Source organism: Mastomys coucha, unplaced genomic scaffold (genome assembly GCF_008632895.1).
Source record: "Mastomys coucha isolate ucsf_1 unplaced genomic scaffold, UCSF_Mcou_1 pScaffold18, whole genome shotgun sequence".
NCBI lineage: Eukaryota > Metazoa > Chordata > Mammalia > Rodentia > Muridae > Mastomys > Mastomys coucha.
Window position 1 is genome coordinate 85,133,135 of NW_022196900.1, and position 9,119 is coordinate 85,142,253.

General features: G+C 47.0%; 1 protein-coding gene across 1 annotated transcript in view; it reads left to right on the forward strand.

Annotated features, from left to right (window-relative positions):
* The window catches only part of Phc2 (polyhomeotic homolog 2), a gene marked incomplete at its 3' end in the record, with an annotated part of 96,599 nt that overhangs the window by 74,828 nt on the left and 12,652 nt on the right, over positions 1-9,119 (forward strand). The gene's annotated exons all lie outside the window — the stretch shown is intronic.

The following is a 9,119-nucleotide window of genomic DNA, read 5'->3' on the forward strand; positions in this document are numbered from 1 at the left end:
CTGAGGGGCAGAACATTTGCTGGGTATGTGTGAGACCCTGGGTTCTATCCCCAACCCCGAGGAAAGGGAGGTGGGGATAGGGAACAGCACATCCCCTTATAGAATGCACTCTAATGATCAGAAAAGCCCTCTTCTGGTTACGCCAGAACCTACTGTTCTGGAATTTGGCCATCATTGGTTGTGACCCTGTCTTACAAATTTACGAGTCCATCTTATAGTGCATCTAGAAATCTGTCCTGACTTGGGTAAAGATGGGTCTAATTTTTATTTATTTATTTTATTTTATTTCCTCCCGTGATACACCAAGTCCTCATCCCCACATTTCTAGCCATACCTCTCTGTGTTTTAACTATGCATTCTCTTAAAATGGAACTCTCCCAATTAAGCTCATTAATTCCAAATATCAAAAGCTACCATCTCCATAAGGCAAAACTTATGAAGAGGCAGGACTGTCCCCTAGGTACATGTGGGATGGTCAGAAAGAACAGACACTGTGCTGGGAATCATTCCTAGCTCCTTAACTCACCCTTCCTGCCTTCCTCCCAGAGATAAGCATCCTCCTCCTCTTCATTCTACAGTAAGGACCAAAACCAAGAAGGAGCAGCTCTGGGCTACGGAGCTGTGGGAGGGTGGCTCCCTGGATCAGTCATCGAGGCAGCTCTCTCAGCTGCCTTTATCAGGCCTTCTGCAGACAGGGGGTCACATTTTACTTGGATTAGCAGACTGTGCCAACTGGAATCTGGGTTGTTATGCTGCGGTTGTTTCTTTGACAGTAGTTGCCAGTGTCTCTAGGTTTCCTTGGTCTCCAACCTGTGCTATTCATATTTTGAACCAAATACAATTACTTCTGTCCAGTGATCTTGTGCAAATTTAGCCCATAGTTCCACAGACTAATAATCGCTCATAAAGCTATCCTTGAACTTTCTCTGCCTGGCTTTATATAGATTTCCTCCCGAATCCTGGTAATGGCCCTCCAGGGGTCGGAATTTTATTATCCTCCTTTTAAAGATGAAAAAACTAAGTTGTAGAGTCAGTGGTGGGGCAGGAATCTCCTGAGTCTGAATTCTGCCATTCGTTATGTAAATTCCACCGCGCAGTGCGGCTTTGGGTGAGTTACAGGGGTAAGCATTAACCTGCTCTCTATTCTAGAACAAGGAAACAAAACTTAGGAAAGAGCAGCATCCCAGCGCCTTCCAGAATATGTGTTCTTATACCAACTTGCTGATGGGTAGGAGCTGCCTGAAGATCCACACAGTGTTTCCAGTATGCTGGTGATCAACACTCTTTATTCAAGTATAGTTTTCCAAAACCCCCTAAATCAGCGGGGATGTGCCTTCCTTTTTCTAGTTAATCCATAAGGCTTTCAATTTTTCTGAAATCCAAGCAAGGCAGTAAGAATAACACAAGCATGCTGCTCTTGAGGGTCTCACCTTCCCAGAGAATTCAGCTTTGTACAGTAGAGGCAATTGGCGGCCACCTGAGCCTTAGACACCTGCACTGATTATGCATGTTTGAATGCCCACTCCGGGGCAAAGCACTGTAGGATGGATGGTAAGGCCCTGAGGAATAAGGACTGGCCCCACCATCATGGAGCTTAGAGTCCGCTGGGAAAGATGAGCACACGGGAAATTACAATGAAATCAATAATCTGGTAAGTGTCACAGGAGGCTCCTAGGCAAGTGCTTTCCAAGTTACAGAGGGGAATGTTACTGCCAAGTGGAGATTAGCAGGCTACATTTCAGAGCGGAAGTGGCATTGCTACAAAGCAGGGGTTGGCAAGCCAGAGCCCCCAGGCTACATCTATTACCTTGCCAGTGTTTGTACATTACAAATGTAATGATCAAAATAATACTATTTCATGATGTGTAAGCATACATGGGATTCAGATGTGAAGCTCTGTGGGAACACAGCCGCACTCACATATTCGTTATGGCAGCTCTTACTCAGATTCAGCAACAGTAAACTAGAATAGTTGGAACACACAGCATATGCTAGTTCCTTCCTCTATGGCCCCTTTCTGAAGGAGTTTGCCAACTGCTGGTCTCTCAGCCTTGAAAGGATGGGTAAGACTTGGGCTTGTAAAGTCAAGGACAGAGCCTCCCTGGCAGGACAGTGGAAGTTAAGATGGAGGGCAGAAGAGTGGGCAAGTGCCAGACAGAAGGTGAGTATTCAGTCACTTATCCATCTTCGTTTTTAAAACAAAAGGTATGTAAGAATGAGCAATGTGAACTTTACTGCAAAGAAGGTTCGAAAGTTTGTAAAGGGGAAAGAGGAGGAAAAGGGAGCGAGAAAGGGAGAGAAGTAAGCCTGAAGGAAATAGAAAAAAACGTGGACAAAGCGAAATTGGGGGGTGCAGCCTGGTAGAGGTCGGTATGAACGGAGAAAATCAATGGATGGGAAATTACTGAGACTAGAGAGCAGTCAGGAATTGAGGGATAGGAGTCACTGTGTCTATTCAGCACCTACTGTTTGAGGATGGTGCTACTCTCCTGTCCCTGTACCCCTGGTGCTCCTCGCCTGCTTACTCCATGAAGTTCACGCTACAACAGTGTGTTTGGGAAAGAAAAATAACATTTATTGGGCTCCCACTGTGCACCAGGCACTGCAGGCAATTTGTAAATCAGTTAACCCTCACATTAAACCTGGCGGTAGGGATTACGCCTTTTATGGAGGTAGGACTGAGTCCCTTTGGTCATTACTTCACCTCTGATCCTCGCTCCCAGTGGGGAGGATAATGACCACTTGGAGGGTTATTGTGGACAATAAGGGAGAGGGTGCGTGCACTTCGCCCTGACACGCACTAACCCTCAATCATTAAGACTCGCCTCCGAGACCCCACAGTAAGCCACCGGGGCGGGGGTCACAGGCCACGGGTCCCCGAGGCCCCTGAACCGGGCGCCTTCCAGTCTTCCGGGGGACGCGGGGCGGGGCTCGGGCGCACAAAGGAAGCGCGCGGGCCTTGTCGGCAGCCCCTCCGCTCCGCGCTGCCTGGCCCCGCCCTCGCCCCGCCCCGGTGGAGGCGGCCCGGGAGCCGGCCCGGACGCGCCGCATTGTCTCCGCGGCGCCGCAGCCCTTGAGCTCTCACCGCAGCCCGGCCGTCGCCTGCCGCCCTCCCGGCCCCGCGCCTTGCGTCCTTTGTCCAGGCCGCCGGGCCCTGCGGTCGGATGCGCCGCGGCAGCCCCGGGCCCCGGCTCGGAGGCTCCCGGCGCGGAGGACGCGGCCCGCCCGGGCCCCTGCTCCAGGCGGCGCCGGGCCCAGGGGCTGCGTAGGCCCCGCCCGGTCAGGCCCGGCCGGGCCCCGGACAGGTCAGTGCTGCCGCGGGGAGGGATCTCGCCGTGCCAGGAACGGGCTCCGCCCTGGGCCTCGCGGAGGCCTGTGGGCCGCGCCGCTGCGCTCAGCCTCCGGGGAGGGCCCGAGCGGCCTCCGCTCCCGCTCGGGGCCTCTGGACCCCATGGCCCCGCGGGGACTTGTATTGATGGGAAAGGACAAGTTGTTTTGTGCCTGTCCTCTTCCATTTGTAGGAGAGCGTTTTCTCGCCCTCCCGCGCCAAGCGAAGGTATGCTGCATCTGCGAGCTCTTTACGTTAAATCCGGAATCTGAGCGTCTGTTTAAGTTGACGTCCAGAGAGGCAGGTAATGTGCACGGCCAGAACGCGAACCCGCGAAGTTGTCGCCAGAGCGCCTAAGCCCTGAGTCCCGCGTCGGGTGCCAGTTTGTACCTGTGAGACCAGCCTGCACCTTAGCTGCCGAAGATTTATCTAGCTTAATACTAACAGTTCCCATCAACTTTACTTCCCTGGCCAGACCTAGTCTGCCTAGCTTTCAGCGCTGTCCGCTGAGCTCACTCTTATTTCCTGCTTTACAAATCAATGACAGCTTTACCCTCCGACTTTTCCCATCCTTGATCCTTAATCCCTCCATTAGCATATTAGGCCCAGAGGATGTCTTGGGAAGTGAACTTCCGACCTAAATCTTCCTGGCTGTCTGAAATTTTCCTAGGATGGCCTCACTTTAAACTATTCCATCTCGTTGCCTGCCTGAGCTTTCAGTTTCGGGTTTAGAAAGTAATGTCACTTTCACTGCACCAGTGTAATGTTCACGGCACTGTCCTGGCCTTTTGCAGCCATTTGGCCCTGGGGCATTACTGGATAATCCAATTATCATTCACCTGGGATTTTTCTAACCCCTCCTGACTCAACCCAAATGTTAGAACTGCTAGGATTTCTAGGTCAGTGTGAACATTACAGGCTAATGAAGCAAGGGAGATTGTTCCTTGTTCTTGTATTTCTGAACACACACACATACACACCCTTCCCATTCTCCCCAGTTTTTATTCCCACACAGAGCTGCAGACCTGTGGCACTGCCTGTTGGCTAGCATTTAGATTTGGGTCACCAGGGATGTAGGAAGGCCTATAATTTTGCCTGGAAAATAGAATGTAGTTTATTAACATAGTCATCAGGGCAAGAGACTTTTCTCTTGAATCTTCCCACAGCGGTGCAGCTGAGCAGCTCTGGTCTTGTTCAGTTCTATTTTGCACATTTTATCAGGCTCCTGCTTTATGTAAAACATTGTTGGGCTCCATAGACTGTTCAATAAAAGATAGCCCCCAACATTCAGATTGTTTGGAAACCTTCAGACTTTTGTCCACAAACTATTTCCCCCACCCCCACCCAGTTCATATCTGTTCCTGAGCACCAGCACGAGCGAGGTGGGTATTTGGCGTCTTCACAAGAGTGGCATGTTCCACTGCGGGTCTGGCAGATGGGGAGTGGTGCTCTCTTGGCACCTGCACTCTCCTGGCACTGTCATGTGAGTTCTGCTTCCCTGCTCACCCAAGATGTTTCCAGGCTTGTCTTTATATTCCACAGAGAGCAGATGTCTTTTTTCCCCCCCCTGAAACTTTAAACTTGAGAAAAGCGGATAGTTTCTTAGTTCACTGTGCTGTGGACTCAGGAGCTCAGGAGGACCTCTTGTTTCACTCCCTCCTCCCCTCCTGTAATTGTTCTCTGCTCATGTGACTGGAGCATTATTGAATGTTGGCATTTCATCCTGTAGCTAGCTGCCTTCTAGCACTTGGCACTTTTCTGGGTGTTTGTTTATGGCCCTGGGAGTGGAACCCATGGCCTTAGGGCCTTTCCACTTTCTCCTGTGCTTAGTTTATCCATTTAGCTCTGCCAAGTGGGCTTCGTACACTGTTCCTTCCCTAAAAGAAGAGGAAGACTCCAGCCCCTTCCTTCTATGGCAGAAACAGTTTTCTGGCTGCAGGTCTCTGTGTGCTCCACACCCTTCTGTGGAGGACAACGTTTTTAAGAAGGTGCTTTGTTCCAAGCCTGCCGTTGACTTTAATCTAAGCTGAATGACCCAGGGATTGCCTTTTTTTGCCAAGAGACCCCTTCCCCCAGCTCTGACCTGTACGGCCTGTTTGCTCTGGCTCAGCCCCAGGATCCACTCTTTTTCAGCCCACATCCTCTTTCCTGTCTTACTCATTTCCTGTCTCACATGCTTTGGATCTTTTAGTTCTGATTTTTTGGAGGCAGAGGAAATAAATTGGAGAGGGATAAGAGGGGAGAGATGAGCTTAGGATGTGAATCCTCCTTGTGGGTATCTTGCACTTTCTTTTTTGCTCATCTGTTCCTGGGGTGGTCTCTTTTAGGGGAACACACAGATAAAACAGTTACTGGCTAAGAATCGGGAGTTTTTACCTCTGTGCTAGAGGCTGCAGGGGAGTAACTTTTCCAGGTCTCACTTTTTTATTTCCTATTATTAATATCTAGAGAGGGGACTTGACTGCATTCTAGATCTGTGTTCGTGCCCTATAAGGCCCACCTGTCTCCTGTCAGTCCTTCCACCAAGCCAAAATGAAGGCTAAAAACTAGGGAACAGGGTGATGAGTCTGGACCTATTACATGTAGTGTAAAACTGGCATAGGCTTTTCTCCTGGGTGAGTTCAGTTTGTATTTAAGTTCTTCCAGCCTTCCAGTATCTATTCTCCAGGCACTTGGTCCCACGCACAGAAAGAATTCCTTCATGAATGACAGTAAGACGCCATCTTAAGTTCTTCTTTAGTCTTGTGCCTCTTGGCAATGGGATGAGGAAGGTGATAGTTCACAGTAGTTGGGAAAAAAAATCTCAAAAAAATGTGCTCTTTGGTACCCCTTTGGAGACCATCTTGAAACAAGGACCAGTGTGAGCCTTGCACCCCTGTGGGGTAGCAAGGTGCTTTGACACTGTGGTTGGGCCTCTGTGTTAGTGACAGAAACCTCTCACCAGTGATTTCATGATTCAGAGCTGGCTCCCTTCAAGGTGAAAGTGCACAGACTTACCATTCAGCAGTGGGTGTGGCATGGCACAAACTTCACTACGAGTTACCATTCTAAAGTCTTGGAGCATGTTTTTTGTTGTTAAAAACACGTGCCACTTAGAATAAATATAATCTACATATTAAATAGATGTAGGTTTTATTTTAAAAATTTACATTTAAATTTTTTATTTTGAGTTCCTAGCTACATCAGAATACTGGTTTGGTATTTGTAAAGATAGTCAGAGGCAAACTATCTTTAATTCTACCTCATATCATAGATACTTGAGAATTGTTATGAAAATAGCCATTTACCTAAGATAATATTCTTACTAATTTTAGATTTTCTCTACTATTAGTAACAAAATGGAATGTAATCAACATGACCAAGAATGAGCTAGCTTTAAAGAATTTTTAGATTTATTTACTTTTCTGTGTTTTGCCTCCATGTGCATTGCATGCATGCCTAGTGCTCATGCAGAGCCAGAAGAGGGAGGGTGTCAGATCCCCTGGAACTGGAGTTACAGATGCTTAAGTTACCATGTGGGTGCTGGGAGCCAAATCTGCAGGAGCAACAAGTGCTCTTAACCAGTAACCATCTCTCCAGCCCCAAAATGGTTTTTTTACAGTTAATCAAGAGTTATGGGATATAAAATTAGTAGGAGGGTATGTGTACATGCTCGTGTGTGTACATGTATGTGTATGTGTACATGCATGTATGTGGGTGTCTACCTTTATTACACTCCTCATTTTTTGACACAATCTCTCACTGAACCTGAAGATCACTGATTGGCAGGGTTAGTTGGCTAGGAAGCCCTGGTGGTCCTCCTTCTGCCCCTGCCCCCTAGAACTGGGATGACAGACATGTACCACCATGCCTGGCTTTTTACATGTACTGGGAATCTGAACTCCTGAAACAGGCACTTTACAGACTGAGCCATCTCCCCAGAATTGTTAGCTTTTGAAAATAGGAGTGTAGTCAGAAACAACATAACTTAAATAGTAAATTCTCAGTCTGGGAATCATTATAATACTACACAGGCCTCTTGATAAACCTTACCCATACCCCCATTATGTTTAGTGAAAGGGGACATGCTTTCCCTGTCTTTCAGTTTCCAGACATTTCAGTTCAGATGAGTCCAAAGACAACACTATACCTTTGCTCAAGAAGCAGCTGCTGTTTGATGTAACGTAACTGGCCAGTGCTGTGAGAGGAGGCCAGATATTAGAGAGGCTTGCCTTTCTATTTCCACAGTCTGTAAAGCATATTTAGCAGTAAATGTGTTCTCGCCTCTCTCTTTAAGACAAGATGACTGTTCAGTGCCATTTTATAGCCAAGGCCTCTCCAGTAGGTCGGGACCAGGCCTGATGCCGTGTGGGAACACTTGGCGAGAAAACAAAGTTCATGACTACTGAGAGTTATTTTCAAAGCCCTAGCTGCACCACTCTTGGGCCTTAGACACTGCATGTTATTCCTAGCTACTGATACCCTCAGAATATTTTAACCCATCCCTAGTCTCCCAGAGCTCCACAGCTGTATTGACATATGGAACAAGCTAAGCAAACGCGACTCTAGAATTAATGTGAAACAAATGTGTCTTTTTATTTATTTATTTATTTATTTATTTATTGGTGTTTCTAGACATGGTTTCTCTGTGTAGTCCTAGCTGTCCTGGAACTCACTCTGTAGACCAGGCTGGTCTGAACCAGAAATCCACCTGTCTCTGCCTCCCAAGTGCTGGGATTAAAGGCGTGCGCCACCACCGCCTGGCTCAAATGTGTCTTTTTAAAAAAACGGGTTTGTTCCATTTTCCCAGACATCCAGTTATCAGTACTCAGTGAATAAGATGATTGAAAGTTTAAGAGGTAGCAAAAATAAATAAATAAGATTTAAAAAAAAAAAAAAAAAAAAACACTGCAAGTGGCTCTGCCAAGCCTGATGTCTATCCTGTATAGAAAGAGAAACCCAGGCTGGAGAGATGGCTCAACAGTTAAGATCACCTACTGCTCTTCCAGAGGTCCTGAGTTCAATTCCCAGCAACCACATGGTGGTTCACAATCATCTGTAATGGAATCTGATGCCCTCTTCTGGTGTGTCTGAAGAGAGCAATGGTGTACTCATATACATTAAATAAATAAATCTTAAAAAAAAAAAAAAAAAAAGAAAGAGACCTGACTCTCATATCCATGTGAGATGAGATACCTCCTTTGTCACATGATTAATAAACACTGAAGAAAGTAGTGTTTTCCCAAGAGAAGCCATCAGAATTGACTTGTAAAAGTCATCTGGACCATGATGTCGGCAGGACGGCTGAGGCTGGGTGCCACCTCCTACATTCTGACCTTGCCTGCCAGTTTTTAGCCTCGGTGACCCCACAGTTAGTAGCCAAAAATAATAAAGTTGGCATATTGGGAGGCATGATTGCCTTCCCTTATTACCAGCCGGAAAGATAATTAGAATGTTTACCAAAGATTTCTAGATTTCTTTTGTAAATGGAATTTTAAAAATCTTTCTTCCATGATTTATTTTTAGCATTTTAAACTGATTTTTCTTTCACGGGCGAAACCACTTCCTGGCTTTCTAAGTTCCCCCCACCCTTAGGCTCCTAGGTAGGGTTCTTCCTTGACTTGACTGAGTAAGCCTTCCTTTGCTCTCTAGGCTCCTTCTGCATTGTTTGCTCATGATCCTTAGGCTCTTTAGGAAAGATGACATGGAAATCTGGCGTTTGTCTTGTTGGCTTTTGGGTTGATAGTCTTGTGCCTTGACTTGACTTTCCTTGAAGGGAGAGCACTTCTTTTTTTTTTTTTTTTTTTTTTTT